The sequence below is a fragment of the Lepeophtheirus salmonis genome, chromosome Z (assembly GCF_016086655.4).
Source record: "Lepeophtheirus salmonis chromosome Z, UVic_Lsal_1.4, whole genome shotgun sequence".
NCBI classification, from domain to species: Eukaryota; Metazoa; Arthropoda; class Copepoda; order Siphonostomatoida; family Caligidae; genus Lepeophtheirus; species Lepeophtheirus salmonis.
In genome coordinates, this window is record NC_092584.1 from 18,159,167 (window position 1) to 18,183,013 (window position 23,847).

At 29.1% G+C, this 23,847-nt stretch overlaps 1 protein-coding gene across 1 annotated transcript in view; it reads right to left on the reverse strand.

The window, feature by feature from the left end:
- LOC121130327 (neuroligin-4, X-linked) overlaps positions 1-23,847 on the reverse strand; it is a 424,376-nt gene that overhangs the window by 381,781 nt on the left and 18,748 nt on the right. Inside the window, 1 exon segment of the mRNA XM_040726084.2 lies at positions 12,999-13,061. The gene's annotated coding sequence lies outside the window, so the exon portion shown is untranslated.

The window sequence follows — 23,847 nt, forward strand, 5'->3', positions numbered from 1 at the left end:
GGCGGCAAGTTAGGCAAATTACCAAGGACCGCTCATTTTCATAGCCAGCCCATCCTTTTCCAATTTGTCCGGAATATTCTTTCTAATGTATCATTGTAACAGTCTCTTTAAATACTTCTCTAAATTTGGAATCACGCCCCCTTTTCAACATTGTTAGTTGCAGTTTTGTCAAATCACATTATACTTATAATGCAAAATTAGTGAAGGTAATGTCTAACTGACTAATAACTTATAATATGTAATAGTTTTGTTACATATGTCAACACAAAAGGAACCTAAATTTGATTGTTTTCAAAAATTGACTTTGAATTATATTTGTTTATTTTGGAAAATTTATCGTCACTTTCTATCAACAAACAATTATCATTATCCCCTTTTCAGCTACCGCAAATTGCACTGAAAGTAGCCAAAATTGATTGTCCGAGTAAAATAAAGGGAAGTTGATGGATTTGATGCTTTAATGGATGATATAGGGGTCAAATTATGTATTTTTTATCAAATAAAGGTTTTAAATTATAGTTAAAATCCTTGGGTTCATCATCTCATCACAGAAATTAGATTGAAAGGCATATAATTGACTCAAATATCAAATAAAAAAATTAAACTTTTACTGAGTTTTGCTCAAAATGTTTTTATGGTGACGTGATACAAATATAGAAACACATTGCCTTATTAGTTAAGAGTCTACTCTATGTTAAATGTTAGTAAATATCATACTCATTTATACATACTTACTATTTAAAGTATAAAAGAATTATCCTTGTGTTTCCAAAGTTTCTTAGTGCATTAAGTACTACCTACGGGTAAAGGCATTGCAAATATGCATTTGAGAAAGAAAAAAAAATGTTTAATGGATTAAAGATGTTTTAGATATCTAAGAACCATTAATAAATTTTAATTAGTTTTTATATGCATATACGGGTACAAACATAAGTAAACAGTAATGGGTTGATCACATGGTAATACGCCAAAAATAACAATCACCAATTAATTATCTTTGTATGACTTATTCGATCGGGGTTTTTTTATCTACTACACAGTATACGATATTGAAACAACATAGGAGTACAAGTTTATACCAGAGCACATGTACTACTCATGTTTGAGTTCCACCACGCTTTTAATATTGACGTCACAGACTATGAGTGGCTGCTTGCGTATTTTCTCAAAATCTACCTGTCTTGCACAGCAGACGGTACAATACATCAAATTGACAATTCTAGAAAGCCCGATTACATGATGGTCTAACCTGTTATTTATATTAACCTTGGAAACAACCCATAATCTTACGCGACAATACTTTGCAAATATTTGGAGATAATTAGAGTATTGTCGTGGTTTAGCCTTCGGTTTGAGATAACCATTAATGCAGTAGTCGAGAGGTTTTAGATTTTGACTCAAAGGGACCATATTGAATATCCCTTTCTCCCCTTTCTCAGCAAATACTCCCACATAATAAAAATTCCATCCCTATGCTTCAGGGTGGAAATGGTTTTCTAAAGGTATTTTTCTTGATGCATAAAATTATTTTGTTTATATAAGTACAGTATCTCACGTGTAAAATAGACCTACCGCTAAAAAAATTTCAGTACTTTATTTATCGTTGAAGAAACTTTGAAAAACGGTTAGGGATTAAATATTTATTTTTTCCACTGAATGTAGAGAAGAGAAATATGTAAATTATCACTTAGCGTGTAGTTTTAGCAACGACAAATTTCTATGTCTCACAATTATTGTCATTATTATCTTAAACTTTTGTATCCTATCGTAAGTTTGTAGTATATTTACAAAGAACTAAAGTATAATAGTACCTTACTAGCTATCTAGGTACAGTCAAATAGGTACCTGACATAATTGAATGTAGATATTACTTTTTGGAAGAACAAAAACATCATTTGCAATGAATAATCATAATTATTACTCTTATGATATAAAAGCTATGTTATATCAGAGTAATATTTATTCATATAATTTCTAATAATTCTCTAACTGGGACTTTATATTACTCATTTAATGAGCCTCTTCATTCTCCTCTAATAAATGAAAAATGGGCTATTAGCTAAATGATATGCTTAAATAACCATAAGAATGCTCTTTATTTTTTCCTAAGCTCAATTTCTATATACCGGGTGTGCAAGTTATCTCTGCTCCACTTTCGCACGCTCTCTTGAGCAAATGCAGGCACTTAAGCAGCTAATATTGTTTTTCTTCAAATTTGCACCAGTTGAAAAAAAAGGGAATCAATTGACGAATTATAAGTCAAAAATATTTCCAAGGCAACGAAGCCCTCTTTGAAATCCACGCCGAGAGCTACAACATAACAGTTGTTCGACCTTGAGGAACCAGTCAGATGCTCCTTCGCTTTTGAGACCACTAAAGGGGATTTTAAGGCAACATCAATGAGGGCTGAGGTATGTTTTGGGTAGTTAGCTCTAATGGTCACGTTATGTCTCCTTATGTGCTCCCCAAGGTCTCAGGATCAACAATGACCCCTGTAAAAACATGGATCGACATGGATGCCAAAGGAAAAAAAGTTTCAAATAGCTCCAAGACAATATGGACGACTTCATTTCGCCAGGCTTTTGGCCGTATAACTAGGGAAATCTGAATCTGATGGATTTATTTGTGTGTGTATGGTGCGATCGAACAACAAACAAACAACCCCCCTCTGTAACACCAAAGACGAACTCATTAGTCGGATTAAGAAGAAATTCTAGGATTTGCCAGGGTACCAAGTGGCGAAGGCGCTTTGTCCTCGTATAGAAACTGTAATTGAAGTCAGATCTGATTTTATTTAATAAAAGGAATTAGAATCTATCCAGCTTTCAGAATTAAGCTTTATTTTTTAAATTTGATAACTAGTTAGAGATAAATTTGTGTTTGAAAAAAAAAACATTTTCGCGGCAGAGGTAGCTTATTCACCTAGTATATGCGCATAAACCGATACATCTCCCATTTCATTACTTATTCATTTATTCTACAGCTTTTTATGAAAGAATATAGTAAAATAAGTAAGCCTTCCCAGAAGTTTATTTGGTCTAAAAAAAATTACAAGAGTGATTTCTTTTATTAAAGTTTATTTGGAAAATAAAAAAAAAGTAAGTCAATAAATACAAATAAAAAAAAAGACTTATTTAAGTTATTAAAAAAAAAAATTTCTTATAAATTAAAAATGAAACTAGAGTGGGCACTCGGTAGATCAATCGATCGTTGGAGGCTCGCCCGAAACATGTTATTCTTCCTCTGGTCCCTTCTTGCCTTGTGAGACTTCTATTTGTACTGGTTGGTCAGTTTCCACTTGTCATAGATCTTGTAGATCGTCAGCTTTGGATACAATATCATCTTGGTGATTGTGGGAGGCTTGTGTCTGCGCGAATCATTTCGACATCGACCAACCTTTTCCCTCGCTCCATGTTTGTTTGCCTATTTAAACGAAGGTTTTTATGCTCAAACTAAATACCCAACCTCACATTTCATATAAAAACATTCCTCTAAAAATAAATGACTTCTACGTTATAGTGCTTTAAAAAATGTCCTAATAGATGTCCCTGTATATAACCTTCAAGTAAAGTTTCACCAAAATTAATTTGTAACTTTATTTGTATTCCTGCTTATACAAAAAATAATATTTTGACCTTTACCTCTGTAAATTTAATGAGGTCATACTCTAAACATATATTAACTGTCTACCTTGGTTACAAACAATCGAAGGAAAAAACAGTCCATCTGTTCAATTATTAATTGGCGAAATTAATAATATATATCTAATCTTGAACTCGGATAACTCGAATTTAAACATTATCTGTGAAGAATATTCCTTTATCGGCGTATTTTTTTTCGCTCTCTGCACAAAAATAATTCTTGGAAGAGCAGACGTTTTTAAAATTAGGGTTCTGGAGTTTCGGATCCTAGACGACAATTACTTCTTTCGAATCCCTCGATGATCATCTTTACTCTCCTTAACAAAATTATGATCTTGGAAATGGAGGGAAGAAGCTCTTGAATACTGAGAAGGTGTCTAAGCTCCTTCAATATTCCTGGGTCTAAGCCAGGCACTTTTTAAGAATTCATCACTTGGGAAGGAGTGAAGAGAAACGGTAGGATCCTTTGGTTCTTTTTTATATACAGTCAAACAACTGCTTACACAACAGAAGCTGGTATCATTAAAAAAACACATAACTCCTCAGAATGAACTATTACTTCCCCAATGATATTAGATATTTATCTTTTTAAGATGATGAATATGGGATGGTAATGACTAATGATGAACAAAGTTTGATTAACATCAGAGAGAAGATTCACATAGTTGAATAAAAGTGTATTATTTGCACTCAAGGGGGAAGGAAGAAAACTCGGGAAAAGAATGTGATTCTTCCACAAGGTGACTGACTATACCTTGGTCTTTCATGTCCATATCTCTAGAATTCAATGGTACAATAAAACACTTACTTTGACAAAGATTGAGGCGGTTCATAACTTTTTTGATATGATACAGGGCATTTTAATTAGAACAAATGGAATTTGTGTATCAAATTTAGTTATTTCTATACCTTTTGTATTGTTCCAAAGAATTTAAAGTTCCAAAGTCAAATAAGGTACTTTATTTATTTTTTAGTTTATCTTTTACATTTTGGTTTTTAATCATTTGAAGGGTTCTTTTCTTTTTTGTTCAACACTTTTACTAATCTTAAATTTTGCTATCCCTTGTACCATAAAACAACTAATCATTGAGGACATCTTAGACCCCTTTTGGTACAATAAGGTCCCTGATAATATTTTCATTTAACTTTTTCAATATTTTTTACTCAAAGGGATATACAAAATAATATTTTTTTTTAAATTTGCAAAGATTGCATATCAAGGTTTCGAGATATTGTTAGGGACACCGGTGTCCCTATTGTACTGAAGAGTAAAAAGACGAATAAATAATTTTACAAAACAAAGTATTCTTCATTCTTATAATTGTTTTCTAAAACATAAGAATTTTCTATATTAAAACTTTTAAAGTAAAGATTTTTTTATTTTCATCATCAATAAATAACTATTCTTGATGAGCAGGATAATCACCAAACCAAGTTTTTGACTTTTGTCCAGAAACAATCAATAAAAATGCTTAGAATATATTTAATTGAATGTAAGTTTGACGTTCTACATTTCCCTTATGTCGATATAATTGTTTGCAGGTAGAGAAGAATAGATTGAGGAATGATTTGTTGCCGTGATGTTTGATTTGTTTGTAAACTTTTCATTCGACTACTGTATTTACCTATAAATGATCATGCTAAAATAATTTTGAAATCTAATCGTCACAATCCTTTTGAAATATAAAAATACAACTTCTAAATTAGTAAAAACTGTCTAATTATATGAATTTAATTTGATCGAACAAATTGTCAAAAATAACCAAAACTAAAATCAGTTAAAATCAGATATTTATTTTAAAAAGATTATTTTTATAGATCTCTGAACAATCTGGTGTAAAATCCAGAGATATGTTAGATGGATCCTCATAGATTTGAGGGGATTTGTCTGTGCTATCATATTTAACTCCTCAGGGTTAAGTTTGGCCTTTTTTGACAGAGCCCTTCTTACTCTATATCGTTTCATATCTGCTGGCGAAATAGACGTCCAACTGCAAAGAGTGTGCGAGCGTCAATCATGTTTAATTGTCCTTTTCTCCGCTAGAACGTAAATGAGAGAGCTTATTTGTCTTGTAGGTAATTGCTTATGCTTTCATATATGTAAATATGAATTAATTTTAATCACTCAACCTCAATCATTAATTATTGAATTAGTAAGTATTCATATTTCATTAAAAGATTAATTATTTACATAGGTAAGTTAACAATATTATTTATGAGTCAAATAATAAAAAAATAGCACTTTCTTGAATTTTTTGGAATTGAAATAATACTTTTGTGCAAATAATTTAAAGATATTAGTGTAAAGGTATTTTGTATCTTATCATAATGATTAATTTTTTGCCCTCTAAATATTTTCCATTATGATTCCTCTTCTACAAAAACATTGACCTAATAACATATGATTTTAAATAGCCGATTAATTATGTTGAATAGCTGCATATTACAACAACCAGAGAGTTACGTTACCTTCAGTAATAACTTCAAATACCTAGGCTTTTTGTTCTAATAAATATTTACAAGTATAATACTTAGTCTCATAATTACTCTACCTATATTAAACAACTTATTTCAAGTTATTACATAAGGAGTGGGTACTTTTATAAAAGTTTTACGATCATTTAACGAGAATTTTTGTCAGAAATTGTTATCAAACATCAAGTACGCAATTATGGTACAGATAAGAGTTTTTTTTCTTCAAAAACAAAAACAATTTATATCGTTCCATAAATTATAAACATAAATATATATTTTTATCTACTTCACAATGCGGAAACCAAAATGTAACTACTCTCAAACCTGTATTAAACGGCCAGACAAAAGATAATGAAACTTTGTTTGTGGATTTAAAAATCGAGCAATACATTGGTTAACAGTTTAAAGATGTCACTTCTGCTATCCTTATATCTCATTATGTCAAAGTCTTAAATTAAATAATTCAAATTAAAAATTATATTTATTTTTACCCTTTAACTGATTTTACACTTTATATCTCCTTTTCAATTGTTACTTCTTCCTTTTTTTTTTTGTGGTAGACCAAATATCAGGTCTTACAAGGACGGATTGTGTAACATTAAAAAAGGATAGTTCCAGCAAACGTAGGCTGTGATTAGAGTACTCAGAACCATTTTAATTGAAAATAATAAGTCCTTTACCAGGTGCAAACTTGAAGCTTACACTCTTGTATTATATTGATTGATGAGGAAATTAGAAGTTTCTGTAATTGTATAGTTCGTCATGTATCTGAAGCACCTGCTGTTTTTTGAATTTTTCAAATCAAACTACAAATATTATTGCCAGAATATTTAAAGGCTTAAGGCATCAACTCTTCGTTGAGCGAGTCACAATCCAACTGAGGGGGCAATGTTGATAGAAATGGCTTTTTAGACTAGGCATATTGTTGCCCTGATCTGGTTCCAACGGGGTTACAGGATTACGACAGCCATTTAACTACACGTTTTCAAGACCAACCTGCTCCACTAGATCCAAGCAATTTCCCTATGGCAACTTTGTGTTTGAACAAAATGGGCATTCTATCACTCTGCACAATTACTCAAACCTTCTCAGCTAACAGCATCTCGTTTCTGGATGTGGCCGTAATTTCGACGTAAATTCCTTCGACTTTTCTTTCATACTGCACATCAATAAGAGTGTTTGAGCATCCGTCACCCGAACGTTGAATGCATGAGGACCTCCATCGACGAGAAGTGGATAGCCATCGACCCGAACTTCATTCGGGTCAATACTTGCAACTCTTTTCGCTAGATGACTATCGCCATCTATGAGGCCAATGACATCTGAATAGACTGACATAATTTAACATGGACTATGTAACAGAAAAAGATTTATAAAGATATTTGATAAATTTATAGTTACAGAAAAGAAAGCTATTTCTTATTTCTTTCCAAGTGTGTAAGTTTCAATTTTCCACAAAGTATAGGTCAAGTTGATATATAGAACGTTGAATCCATGAGGACCTCCATCGACGAGGAGTGGACAGCCATCGACCCGAACTTCATTCGGGTCAATACTTGCAACTCCTTTCGCTAGATGATTATCACCATCTATGAGGCCAATAATGGCTGAATAGACTGACATAATTTGACATAGACTATGTAGCAGAAAAAGGTTTATAAAGATGTTTGTTAAATTTATAATTAAAGAAAAGAAGGCTATTTCTTATTTCTTTCCAAGTGAGGAAGTTCAATTTTCCCCCAAGTATAAGTCAAGTTAATATATACAATAGGGCGGGACTACAAAGTGGAAGGGAGTTCATAAACTTCAGGAACTCTTTGGTCGATGTGAATCCATGATCATGATTACGTCAAGGAAATGAACAAAAATGATTCCTTGATTTATTCTGCCCAGAAGATCAATCCAATATCCTTAGAGTCTTCAAATTCGTCATGATTTTTCTTTTGTAGTAACTTGAAGATGATTGATGAATCCACTCCCTCTCTAAAAATATAAATATCAACAGCTGATATGCTGTCTCTCAGGAATCAGAGCTACCATATTTATTCTATATTATCTCAGGTGTGGTTATTTAATACTGTACATGAAATAAATGTTGGTTTTGGAACCCATTTCCCCAAGAAATTTAATTGGATTGGAAAATTAGATCCATCCCTCTATGGGTTAAAGATAAACAAACAAAATTGAATACATAATTCTAAAAAACTATTAAAACTATTGATTAATTTTCAAAGATTTGTCTGAATGCTCTCTCCCCTCTCTCAAAGAAAAGCATAATAATGGCCCTATAATTGATACCAAAGAAAGGTGAGAATGCTTACTTCAGAGGACTAACTTTACACCGCGACAACCTATCAAAGAATGAAAAATATAAAACACACGCAACAATCGTTTGCTTTTTTTAATCGCTGAAATTGTTTTTGTTTTTTTATGTACACATATGCCATTTTTTACTGTAGTGATAGCATTCGCAATAAACGAAAGATTTTGATTACTAGTTTAGATATTTGAAATTAGATATTCCCCCCAAGATATGCCATGTCACCATAAGGAGTTTATGAATATATTTTGCCACCCCAATATTTAATATCTATTATCAATTTGCATTTATAAATTTCTAATGAAAATCTTCCATACATTTTTTTCGTATTTAAAGATGGCAGCACGAATTTTGAGAATAAATTTATTATCAGATTAGAAAGATGGCCCATCAAAACAAAAGATTACATTATTTGTGAACATTTTAGTCAAATAGCTAAATAGTTCTCAAATAATTTATTATTTGCACTCATCAGATGAATATTTTATAAACTAATATTCAAAAGTTAAGAGTTTTCAAGTCGATTTCCTATCAAACTCATAATAAAAAGGAGCTCATAACTCAAAACTGGATAGAGTTCTAAATCTGAACTTGCATTTTTGCGTTTCTCAATAGAAGGTTATTTGACATGGAATATTTTATTTAAATTGGATAAAGAAGAAAGAAAAAAAATATGAATTTTCGATGGGAATACTCTACATAAATAAAGCATAAATAACGCAAAAACAGCTGACGTAAATTAACAAGTCAATAACAGCCTCTTTATGGAAAACAATGAATCGCTCTTCAGATATTTTCGTTAGAGTTGCTACCCAAATATTAAAAAACAACAAAATAATGTCATGCCGTGTGTTTTTATTTTTTATGTGTAATTCTCAAAGTATAAATTCTTTTTTAGAGCATTTTCCGTTAAATTCCTTAGATCTTGGATGTTTACCAAAAACTACAAGACAATAAAATAATGTCATTCTTTGAATGTTTTCTTTTTGAAATTGTTCATTTCTGGAGTACCAAATATTTTTCTCAGAGCATTTCTTTATAAAACTTTTGGGATTTTGTATGATTGCCAACCTTTTTTACACAATCCTAGCATAAGGTCATTAATATGCATATTTTTAGAGGGGTGTGTATATATTTCGACGATTTTTGATATAATGTTATACCATTTCTGATTTGATTTGTTAAAAAATAAATAAATGTTTTTATTTGAACTTTTTTTTTTAATTCCTTAATTTATAACCTACAAATTTTATTTTTTGGTCAAAATGAATTATTTATAATAGATGTAAATATGTAAAATATCTTTGTATTACCTTAACTCCACCCTTTCCCCATCTACCGCAATAAACACTTTACAATAAGTAGTATTTGTCTTATGGTATTTTGGTACAAGAAAAGGAATATTTCTTGTAAACATATTGATATTTTGTAGAATAAATTCAGATAGACCCGATCCCTTGAGCATACATTTATTTGGTTATTGTAAAGTATTGGGATTAATATGTGCATTATGCATACACATTAAAAGAAAAATGATTGTATTTCCCATTTTCATAACAAAGAAATCCTTATTTACTTCTACAGTATTCTCGAAAGAATTATACATTTCAAAATATCAGCAAATACATAGGCACATATTAAGTCAATATAAATATTTAATCACTCAAGGGTTAAAACCTTTTTTCTCTTTCTATATACATACACTCCAAGCAATTGGTGCATCTACATTTGTGATCCGTTAGTATAAAACAATATTGAACCAAAATAAAATATTTCTTATATATATACATCCCAATATTTGAAAGACCAATTTGAATCCATTATAGGATTTTTTTTTCAATTTTATGGAATGATGTAAGAATTCCAAGACTTTTAGCAATGGTTTATAGCCTTTATTGGATTTAAGAAGCTAATATTAGCCTTGATATGATCCCTTACAAATGAAATATTTCAATTTCTCATTCTTTTACTTTGTGGATCAATTTTGGTTAATTGGAGTGCAATTTGCAGAATAATGTTAATAAGAATAATTTGTGGATCGAAATTGACAATGATTCGTAAAAATGTATCTATTTCATGCATATACAAAATTCAATTTTTTTCCAAAAAAAAATCTTACCAGTGTATATCTTCACTATATTTTTTTTTTTTAATATGACTTGATGAACTAGGGAATATGTTAGTCTTTAGGATACTCCCTATCTGATCTTCATCTAGACACGCTCGTTGCTAAACCTCATCCTAAGTGATATTCCTTTTTCTTCTTTTTTTTTTAAAACAGAGTTTAGGCTTCAAGAGTTGATTTTAAAAATGTGTCGTTAACTCATGAGCTTTTATACAACTCTATACAGTTGTATAAAATATAATTGTACAAGTTTTTTACATTACTGGACATGAGTAACTATTAAATTTGTAATCTTTTTTTTTTCTTTTCTCTTCAGATTCATCAATTGAAGTGGATCTTTACCGACTCGGTTTGATTCAAGTCGATACAACACTATCTATTATCATAAAAACGAAGAACATTTTTAGAAAATGGTTTTTTATATCATTGCTTCTTTTATTAAGCCGAAAATTAATATTAATTCATTTTAAGATGGGAAAAAATTGCTATCTTCTTATTTATGAAGGAAGATTATTTTGCATTTTTTTTTTTTTAAATTATTGCATGTCTTATATATGAGAATCTTATTTTTATCTAAATATGCTCAATTACTTAATTCAATTACAAAAAATAAAAAGCGAAATGTATATTAACATAAATATTAATGTAGTATTTTAAGGATAAAAATGTATTTAAAGGAAATAGGTCGAGAGTTGTTCGAAATTTTTATGTTAAGTACAAATCTACAACCGATCGAATCAAGCATGGGCAAAAAAAAAATGGACTTTTGTCATCTATTTTTGGCTGGAGCAGCTAGCAAAAGTTTGATAGACAATAATGGTGTCCGCTCTATCTGACCTATTTCACAGTTAAGGCGTTTACTAAAGTTAAATTTGTCAGGGAAAGGTTAAATTTAATTGTTTCAGATGCAATATTAGACTACCTCTACATTATTTCTATAAGTATCACAAATTGTAGAAATAATTATTAATATTTTTTCTTGCAACTTTGTTCCCATCTGAATAAGTGCATATACTTTTTTAAACTCAGATCAAATAATTTACTAACAAATATGTCTCAAAAACATATATATATTCTCACATTGAAATGCTATTAATACTGACAATATGTTAATTAAAAGGACTTGTTTGGGTTCCAGGGATCTTTTCATAACTTTTGTATATATAATTATCCTATTTGAATCATAAATAGATAAAATATATCCCCAAATATTTTGTTAAACTGTCCTAGACCGAACCAAATAAAAACTCGGTCCTAGACCCAGTATCAACACTAATAGTTAAGTATTTGTATGACATCATTCAATAAAACATATATGTATTTGATCTAAAAGAATAGACAAAAATATGTTATTGGTAACAATATTTTTGTACAAAAAAAAAAGAGAATTAAGTTATATATTATATTGAAAGCAAAAATGGTTAAAGGGGAATAAAGGTATGGAATCATGTAATAGATTAATCATAAATCCCTTGAGGCGACTACAAAAAATTAAAGATCTTAAGGATAAAAATCCTATTCCTCTCTAATCCATTTGCATTTAAGATACTTCTAAGTTGAGTTTGCATTACTTCTATCAAACATCTTAAAACCATTTCATAATCTTTGAATATATGTATGAATAAATATGGAAATACATTTTTTGTATATTGAGAAAAGACTGTTAAAATAACCTTCCGTTATTTCCCGGTTCTTTCAAAACCTGCGCATTTTAGTAATCTCAAACTTCCTGCAACGAAAGTTCCTAATATTTTTTTCTCCAATATCCTATGAGTTAATTATTAATTGATTTGATTCCTTCTGATGAAAGTTGTGTGAATAAAATGTATGTAAATGTAGGAATATCCATGGTATAGGAACTGTTTGATGTACATAATAGCCACGATGGTGCCCTTCATTAAGTCAAAACATGACAATGGTAATAAGCACTTAAACAACTTAAATTTAATATAAAACATTGAAAGCAAAGGCGTGCTTGTTAGACGAAGAGTCATAAACACATTGAAATAAGTTTATTATTGTGTAAAGCTTAAAAATTAATGCATTTCTATTAAATTGATCGGGATTTGATTATGAGATATTTGACATGATGAATTAGTTATTTTATGATAATGTTTAAATATATTTAGCTTTAGTGAGTATATATTGGGTTAACTTTATTGTATAGATTCTCATATTTTGACCCGTAAGCGCCGGGACTGGCATAAAACGGACACATTGTAGCCTGATTTAGCCCAAATCCCAATATTTTCTGGCCTTATTTACCTCTAAGATACACAAAAAAATGACTATACGTAATTAAAACATACAAACAGAGAAACAAGATTCTAAAAAAATTTCCTAGACGTACAGCTTTTGTAAGCTTTTGATTTGAAACCATATCATTTTGCTTTTTATATAATGCATGTTTATAAAATCAAGTAAAATATCCACTTACTTTTATTTAGATCATCAAGATTTCATAAACGAACTCCGCATTTCTTATTCGTTGGTTATATCACTGAAATAAGAAGAAAAAACCCAATTATTAAAAAAATAAGAATGAAGATGCTAGTTTCTTGAAACAGAAATTAGACTGATGCATATTTGAATCTTATTTTTAATATCAGGGAGGCATAGTTCAAAAATGTTCCCATTGACAAAAAAAGAAGTAATATAAATGTACTTATATTTGTATCATGGTCCAAAAATATGGAGCTTGTGACAATACAATCATCCCATCACTTATTTTATATATTTTAAATTCATATGTTTATAAAATCGTTTTATTTACAATTGGCTATATATATTTAAAAAAACAAAGTTTGTCTGGTACGGACTCATTTTTGAGTGTGCCCTGAATATCTTATAACTGCGTCACTTCTTGATCTAAGAAATATGACTGTAGCAACGAGCGTGTGGAGCTGAAGCTCAACGTCTCATATATAAAAAGAAAATAGAAGGGAAGTGCATATATTTTTTTTAAATCTGACTTTTGATGAGGTTTAGCAATGAGTGTGTATAACTAAAGCTCAGTGTGTCATATTAAAAAAGAAAATATATGGAGGGTAATTTCAAGTCAAATAAAAGATTTGACTTTAGATGAGGTTTAGCAACGAGCCTCTGAAGCTGAAATTCAGGCTGTCAATTTTAAAAATTAAAAAGACGGATGATACATATCTTAGTAGGCATCACTCCATCTCTCGGAGGTTTAAATCATCAGGACTGTCGATGTGTATATGAATAAAATAAAACGTCAGAACTGTGTACCATTAAAATTTATATCTATGACGTCATTTGCCTTAATGACCAGCCGCCAAAGACGTCTTTTACTCCAGGACTTGAAATAAAATTTCCGGTAGAAGATGTCTATGGCCGGCAGTGTAGGTATAGGGTGTACTTTTGAGCTCTTCCTGCTTCTTTCTTATTGGTTGTAACTTAAATGGAGCCATGATATGTTAGTCAAAGTTCCCAAATATGTTTTATTTACTGTTTTTCACATATTAAATTTTAAATTTCTAATACACGAACATTATAGGATTTTAATTTCCTTTGCAGAGTTCAAAGAATAAAGAAGCAAAGAAATAACACATCTCTGGAATTATAAACTTCTGCTATTTTTGCCTTTCCCATAACACATCCAATTACTAAATATATTAAATATTATTACGCTAAATTTTTGAGACAAAACTTAACATTAAAGAGTCGATCTCTCAACAATATGTATGCACTCCATTGAGTCCTTAAGTTGAAACTATTTGTTAAAACTTTGGCTCTAATAGGTGCTTTACCTCCACGGGAGGGGGTAATATTCAAAAAGTAAACGTGACGTTCAGAAATTGTTTGCAATATGTGTATTGTATATATTAAGAAACCTCATAAATATATTTAGAAAGTATATGTTGTATGCGATATACATTTCTGAAATATTTATTTAAATACACATTCATATAATGATTATCTAAGATTAATGTTATCATATTTCATTTATTTTCAAGTTTTTATCGTATCAAATGCTCTTTTTTCATTCAAATATGTAGATATATATATGGAAGGTAAATGTGTTGTAAAATACTTTGTTAGATAATGGTTCATAACCTTAAAAATACATATATAAATTAATTTCCCTTGTAAACAAATGGTTTTTAACCCATCCTTACTTCCTTCATATTCCTTACAAGAATACTCCACTTGGGTATTTTCTAGTATAGTATTTCAGTATATAAATTTTTAATATGCCCGATACCATTATGATTCATTCTTGACCAAACTAATTTTGTTATGTTTATTTTAAGCTCGGTCTGAATTGGTCCCCAATCAAATAATCTGATCTATATCGGTCCCAAAGATAAAATCAATCTGGATTGTTATCATTAAAGAATTTGGGGACGGCAAATTCTATACGTTAATTGTTGATAATGTCAGTTGTGTTTCAAAATTGTAAACATCCATCTACAATGGATAGAAAAAATTACTTCGAAGCATATAAGCAATCTCTGAATGTAACAGAGGGTTTAATTGTATTTAATTATACTTGTAGGCGAAAAATATCATTTACCCATACATCATGTAGGTGCTACGTATGTTTTTGAAAAAAGGAAAACAACAATTAAGAGAAGGTCAATAAAAAAGGCTTTAGTTATTTCATGCAAAAAAAAATGCATATGAACGTATAATTATTTATTCACTTTTAATGTCCTACTGCGGTATTTAGAGATATGACATTTGATTTGATATTTTTATGACATATATTATGTATGTGTTATCGTTTGACTTCTAACTATTTAGTGTTGAAAGTAGGCCTGAAAAACAATAGGGTTTAGAGGGGTAAAAGTAAATTTATATATTCACATTTACGGATCTTTGATTAATTACAAATATTCTTTTTTAATTACCCTCGATAATATACATACTTAGAACCATTTCTATAGGCACATTAAACTAGTACAAAAAAATGGTTTAATTTTATTTTGTGCAATTTATTAAAGTACACAGTGCAACTCCATCCAACCAATTAAAGGAGCATCGACAGCTGAGAATAAAAACAGTCTAATTTTTCTGTTTTAGTAAGGTTACGCCGTGTAGAAATGCTCTTCGTGAATTGATAGTATCAAAAAGATCACACTTGTCTTAAAACTATTTAAATTAGCAAATTTGAAGACAAATTTATTTTAAAATTTAAAAAAGATTTTATTAACAAGTTTTAATTTTTTTATATAATTATAGTACATATTTAAAGCTTGGATTAATGCAATTTTGAAAATCATATTGGATAGGTGATGCCCCCATCGTACATACACTGAACTTCAGTCTTTTCAAACAAAGGGATTTTTCATTTTCTCTTTTTATGACTTTTTATTGAGAGTTTCATGAGAGATAATTATTTTGTACAAAAAGTTGCAAAATGTAATTAACAACATCTATTCTAGTATTAATAGTAATTGGTGATTATGTAAAGGTCTCTTCTTTTTTCCTTTTTAAATAAATCGGGTTTTATTTCCAAATTTGAACAAAGTGAACTCATTTTTATAATTCTTGCATGCCACTGGATGGAATGAAACAAATTTTAGTACTTTTGAATTATTATCCATCGAGCTATTTGCATTCAAAGACCTTCACAAATTTCAAATTATGAATATGAATTGTAAAGAAACGTTTTTCGTATATATACAAGAAAATGAAGCACTTGACTGATTTTTATACATCATATCAATAAAAGGTAAAAGATATCCATTTCTGTTAATTAAATGTGATAAAATGATCTGTTAAACGGACTGTACTTTCAAGAAAACTGTAGAAATCTCATTTAGAATGAAACCCCACCTACCCCCCACCCCCCCAACTATTTCAAAAGCTTGATAGCTACGTAGTATATTAAAGGAAGCTTAGTTCCTGTACCCTTCTCTTGAGCTGCCTTTCACTTGTCTATTTCACTATTTTGAATTTTGTACAAATAGTATTATGATATCCATCAACTCGTGTCAGATTTGATTATGTTAATAAATCAAAAAGAATACTGTTGACATGAATATATGTATCACCTTTCAACTATATGCCCTACTTTTTAATCATTTAAACATATGTCAACGCAAAATCAATTAGCAGCGGATATCAAGAAAAATTCCAAATATATTTTTAACTTCATACGTAAATGCCATATATTTCGTAAGCATATTTAAGTCAATTAAAGGCTTTATATTCATATATATGTATAGCTTTATAAATATGTATTGGATGATTTTCTCTAATGGGGGTCTCTAATAGCTATATCCCCTTCAGCCCAAATCAAGGAATTTGTGCTTTTTACAAAAAATTTAACATTAAAAATATTATTTTCAACTTTTATATATATATATAATTTCAAAAACCAAGCCCCTGCCCAAAAACAAAATATACTTATAATCCTAGGGACGCCCCTGGAACCGTATTGAATAAGTATAAACTAACATATCACTACTAATATTCCTACTTAATACGTATTAATCTTACTAAATACTTAAAAAGTCGACCGTTATAGGTTTTAACTCTCACCACTGGTCAAAAAAATAACAAATGAAATAGGTTTCTTTGGTGTTGATGGGTTTAAATATACATACAAAATGAATATGTATGCAACTGTTGAATGTTTGCATGTATTTTGAAGGATAAATTAATTATTGTGTCTCTTATATTTATGTTTATTTCTGTGTAAGACCATGTTCATACAACAACCACTGTTTGTAGTATTCAAATATATAACAACAGCATTTAAACATTTCCCTTTCTATTTTTGCAAAACAATCAATTTAAAATTGCAAAGAGAGCGAGAAAGAATTTGCAAATAGCAAATATATGTATATACATATGTAATGTGCATACAGCTTATACATACCAATTTTGCGAGAAAAAAAAATACCAACAACGCCACTAAACAAAAGAGCCTGATAAAAAAAAAGGAGTACTTTTTTGCTTGGATGCTACATAATTATTATTAAAAAAAACTCGTCGAAATTCACTTAATTATTGGTCAATGACGTGTTCATTTATTTTTGTTGCAGGTATTCCAACTTTTGGGGCCTTACTACCAACGTGAAATCCCCGGAAAATAATTTAAAAACTTGGTACTTCAAAATTATTTTTGGAGTTTATTTTGAATAATAGTCTTTGATATTAACGTGACCAGACGTTCCCGTTTGTGGAGCTGTGTGAGTACCTCCACGGCTGTACTTTAAATTATAAATGACGTCACGCATTAGCAACTCTTTTAAATAGTGGGAAGTTGTCCTATCTAATTCCTCTTTTAGTAGTGATTCAAATGAGAGTTCTTATAGCAAGAAAGATTTGAGATCATTTTGTAGTGCATCCAATCATCATCCTTAACTTAGAAGATGGAATAAGAGACTATGAGAAGCATTCAAACGTGTAACCTTTTATTGTATTTGGAGCAGGAACAGTTCCCCTGTCTGCATTCAAATGATAACGTTTATGAATTATTATTGGCTACGGGTTTTCAAGCTTTGGAGTGAGCATTTCTTCCAAGCTGAGAGCTTGGACATTTTAAAAACCCTGTCTGTTTACGTCACTTATGATAAGTCCTCATTTTGGCTTAAAATTATATACCGTATATATACAAAACTCAGTACATTTTCTAAATTTGACAAATTATATATATTTATTTCAAAAATTATGAGTTGATAATTAAGAAATATGTAACAAGTATAAGGGTAGTCAATAAATTTTTGCTCATAAATTAAGATGATGTATTTTGCTTGAGAAACTTGATAATAACTTTTATAGCTCAGATTTTCTATTTGTTGAGTTTACAGAGAGCAACATTTTATTTGTTATCAATAAGCCAAGATAGCTTAATAAACAAATCATATAAACTTTTTTAATAATCATTTTTTAAGATTGTCTTGTTTTTAATATGATGCTGTATTTCTTTCCTTTACGACAAACTATAAATTTTGTCAGCGTGATCCCAAATGAGGAATGTATTAGACTATCTATGAAAGGAGCGATTTATTGTCATATTTTTTTTTTGTACATACAAGACATTTTCTTTGATTCAGAATGAGATACTTACAAACTATATTTTATGATTTGTTTTTTTCCTTTTATTTAGATGTTTCAAGGCGAAAAAGAACACAAAATCATGTATATGTTGTAAAATAAATATTTTTCAAACAAGTACTCTGGCGTCCCCAAACCAGGAATTAGGGGTTATAAGGGTAATTTTCAATTTTATTAGCTTAAAATCAAAGTTAAAAAAAACATCTCAATTAAAATGTAAAAAAGTTGAAATTCTATTGATTCGAATAATTCATTAAATGCAATGTTAAATACTATTAGGTTAAATTTTTTACGATTTAAGCTTACCAAATAATGCAATTATGCATTGATAATCAATTATGTCTAACAAAGTTTAAAATATTTTGAATGAATAAACTTTACTAGAACAACAATTTTGGAGGTTCCTTATACCTTTTTTTCTTTTTTTTTAATAATATATTGATATATCAGGTGTGGAATATAAATTTGGATACTTTTTTATTATAATTTTAAGTAGATAGAGTTTCGTATTTTCAATTATCTTCACAGACTCCGTGAAACCCTCAGGGCTATAGGGGGCCACATCAACTTGGGCAATAACTTTTTCCAGACCTCGCTCACTATATCTGCGTCTGTAAGCTTCCTCTTCGATCTCATTGCTAGTAAATCGCTGTTTGACAAAGTAAACTGCATTCTTGGACACCTTGAGATGGTCATAAATCTTATTGAAAGTTATTTCTCCGAGAAAAGTGCAGAGGTCTTGATCAGAACCTCTCTATTTTTCTTTATTTTTTATCGTGAAGCTTATCAGTTTCCAATTTAATTTCAAGCTATAAAATTGGGTAACACAACCTCAAGTTATAAGAGTGAACAGTAGTGTACTAATTTGTGTACAATATTCGGTATAGAAGTATATAATATTTGATACTTTTGATACTTATAAAAAGGAAGTAAGGACTTGGAATGAACCCAAAAAAGCTCACACATTATCAATGTGATGAAAGATGAATTACTACTTTAAAGAAAATAATATTTTACTTTTAAAATAGCAATAGTGCACGGGAAATATTATAATTATATTTAAAATCGTATATATTTATTTTGATATACGCTTTTAAATAAATTTACACCAAAGACAGGGTATAATTCATCTTTTAGAGGGAGATGTTAACACCCCGACGACTAACTAAATAATGAAGAAAAAGAAGAAAGAGCACACGCATCAATCGTTTTTCTTTTTCTAATTGCTAGACTTCGTTTTTTGTTTTTTTTATACAGATCCCTTCTTTGGTTATATTTCATACAAGTGGGAGTACTTGTCATTATTTGAAATTATTAGGCGTAAACAAACAAACAAAAAAACAAAGAAACTTTGATTTCATAAAATAGATATGATCTGTTCTTGTATATTTTTTATTGGTGCGCTTAGCTTTACCTACTCACACGCGTACTATATTGGTATTTCTTAGATCAAGTAGTCATGCAGTTCTAAGATACTACGCATACACTCAAAATTAGAAGTCTCCACTCAATATAATGCCCCGTGATGTATATCATAAACAACTTTTTGATCCAAGAAATAACAATGTAGTCATATCAATGAAATTGCCGTTGCAGAATTTCTAAAAAAGAAGAATTTAATTTAAACTGTGGCATCAAAAAAACCTTAAATAATAATGCATATAAAAGTATCTTTTAGATCATTTTAAAAAGTATTTCACAAATATGACCAAACACTAAAAACATACTTTTTGTGAATGAGTACTCACTGCTGGTTAAATCAGTTTTAGATGTACTTATAACATCCAACTCAACTTGTTCATGTGTGAAGACATTTTCCGGAATAACTTATATACAAAATATATACAGATTGCGCCTTTACGTGGAGGATGATTTTTGAGTAAAGGTGTCCAAAATTAAACGTAGAACATACCTACTTAGCTCAATTCTCAGTACACATTCGTCAAATTAAATTTCTTTGTTGTATTTTCTTATTTTTGATCAATATAGAAAAATAACTTTTATTATTAGAGTCTGGTTCGAACTTTATCAGGGATATATTGCCTTTCAGTCCTATATTTGCATAAAATATACTTCAAATTTTATATTCATCTCTCAAGGAGAGGTGTAGGGGTTGTTTAGTCATATATTTCAAGGGTGGAACTCAAAAAGTTCTAGAGTAGTGTACATATCAGTCCTCTCATCATATTTAAAAAAAATCTAAAACTCTTAATATTTTTCTCACAGTCTTGTTGACAGAACACAAATGAATTGATATAAGTATTGAGTAGTTACGTCTGAGTGTACTCATAAAAACGGAGAGTAACACTTAGAATTTCTGGAAGTGTCACCTTGTATATATTGTATATAAAATATATATATTTTTAAAATTTGCAAAAATGTATTTATACAAAAATATATTATTGCAAATTGAGAGCCTTTGACTTTAGTTAATACTTTTGAACATCTCAACTCAATACATCAGTTTATTTATAATTTGAAAATCCATGATCGAAATAGGTCAATGGAATATTTGGTATTTATACTCATATAAATATATAAGTTATAAAATGAATTAGAATGTGTTAATGCATTTTGATATATTTGATCATTTTTATGTTTAAAATACTCAAAAGTTTTTGAGGGGCTGTTAAAATAATATCTTTAACAATAATACTAATGGAAAAAAAAATCATTAATTTAAATGTAAATTGACGTAAAGACAGTTTAAATGCCATTTACATGCTACAATTCAACATTAACTTAATTGAAACAGACGAAAAATCAAGACTCCATGTCTTTATTTGAGTTTATGCAATTGAGTCGCTAACGATTCTGGTTAAAATTCAATATATTATGTGATTTAGTTCCGTAATTATCTATGCATGCTATAAATATGCTAAAATATTGGAGTTTATGTCTTCACGTTTTAAAAAATGCGAAACAAATGTTTATATATAAAGAAAACTGAATGTTTATTTGAGAAAATAATATTAGCATTAATTATTTTATCCTATAAACTAATAAAAAGTCTATGCAATTATCTAAAGCTCAGAAGTGTGTAATCAATAACCAAGGCACATACTTTAATATGTGTTGAAATTCTTTCAATATATATTGGTATATATATATTGAATTAATTAAGAAAATAAAAAGAAACTTAATTAAGTTCCAATGGTAGAGGCAAATATTTTTTTTTACAAACTTTTAATTATTTTCTTCTCAATTCACGTGAAAAAAAAAATAAACATTTTATAAATTAATTGGTGAAAATAAGTTGAACTTCTATAGGGATAATATTACTCAGAGTTGTAAATAATATTACTTGCCAGTATGTTTAAAATAGAAACTGAAGAATAACATTGCAACTTGGACAATTTCAAGAATGTTTGGGAGAAGATCAGCTGATTTCAGGTCGTTGTAATAAAATAACTACGAGGAGTTATAAGATAAAGGAAATAAACACAATTATCACACCAAGACATAGTCAAGAATGACTCAGATGTCTACTCTGAGTTCTATAAGGACTATCACTTATACTACGCAACAAATTATCAGTGTTACTGTGAACTAATGATGAATTTATACTTAAATCTTTTTCAATTCTTCTCTCAGATGATTCAGAAATATCAGTTCCGGTTTCGTTTCCTATATTCGAAACATTGGTATGAGATTAGAATTCTATATATTTGACCTTAATGGACCTATGAACATCTAATAATTTATTGGTCAAATTGGATACCTTTTTCACTCTGAATATCATGTACAATATAATTATCTGTCACGAAGTTATTTTCTTTCTTTCCGAGATATTTTGATTTGAATTATAAATTAAAGCAAATAAAGGTTTTAAATAATAGCTAGGTATGTTGACTCATTCCACAAATTTAAATGATAAGTCTATAAAATCTATTTAAATATCTGATGGATTATCTGTATAAATGAAGTTCTTTATTTTTGTAAAATATGTTTTTTTTTATGTTGAAACACCTATTTCAGCAAATTATAAAAAAAACATTTAGAGCTAAAAAAATGAAAATAAAAAAAAATGTATTCGACACAGATATATTTAAAGTCACAACAAGAATATTTTTTTCAGCAATACTTTCATTGTTAAAATTGAATCCACTAGTTAAAATTTGGGGCACTCTTTATTTTTTGATAAAATTGCAAAAACAAATAACTTCATATTACGTGGGAAAATCAAATGGGAACTAATTTTGTGATCTTGAATCGAAACCCTTTGGGCCTTTTTATGGGGAATCGCTTAATTTTTATTTATGTTCTTTATTAATAAAGGTTTTTGTTTAAAATTTGAAAGTTAAAAACATACATAGGTTATTTTATCTCACACGCTCAAAACCAGCACAGAAACGCCATGACAAAGGACTACATCCGCAGCGGGTATCTGGAAGCCATCACTGCTACTAAAGGGAAGCTACATTAATGATTAAGAATTTTATACGCACATCTATTTGTGGTGCTAATTAATTTGAAATTCTATTGTTAACTAACAAACTAGTTGAACTTGAAATTTCGGAGTATTCAGATTTGAATGGACCACTCTGTTTTCAAATAACAATAAAAGTGTACAATTTTGCATAAAAGGAAGTGTCTTACAAGTATTTGATGTGATACAAATACTTCAAACTTTGTGTTATTACTTCTTATAGAAACTTGCAATTAAAAAGTTTCTTGAATAAATATTAGTTAAGTTCTGATTATTTAAATTTTACATTATTATTATTGAAATAACTGTATTAAAAATCAATTAAATACTCGATTAAGATTAAATTGGCATATATTATGTTAGATAATTTATTATGAATTAAGTATTTTTATTGTTCTAAGATTAAGAAAAAAACAAAACAAACGAGAATTAATAAAAAAAATACTTTAAAAAAAAAAACTACGATTTTAAGCGTTTTAGTCCTTAAAAAGTAAAAAACGCATATTTTATATAATGCAAATTTTCCTTGTTCCCAAAATCTGGGACCACATGATAACTTTGATATTCTCTCATCAAGGTTAAAATAGTAATGATAACAGATTTCCAAAATAAACACAATGCTCAGATTCCAACTACAAAAAGACCTTTCCGAAATATTTCATAGGATAAAATAACATCTATCACATTAGCTGTTATTATTATTATTGATTAATTTTTTCAACAGTTGAATCAAATAAAACATAGACTAAAAATACAATAATACTTAATTTTCGCAGATTTTTATTAATTACTCCTTAAGAATGAACGTTACTATAGTAATTATTGA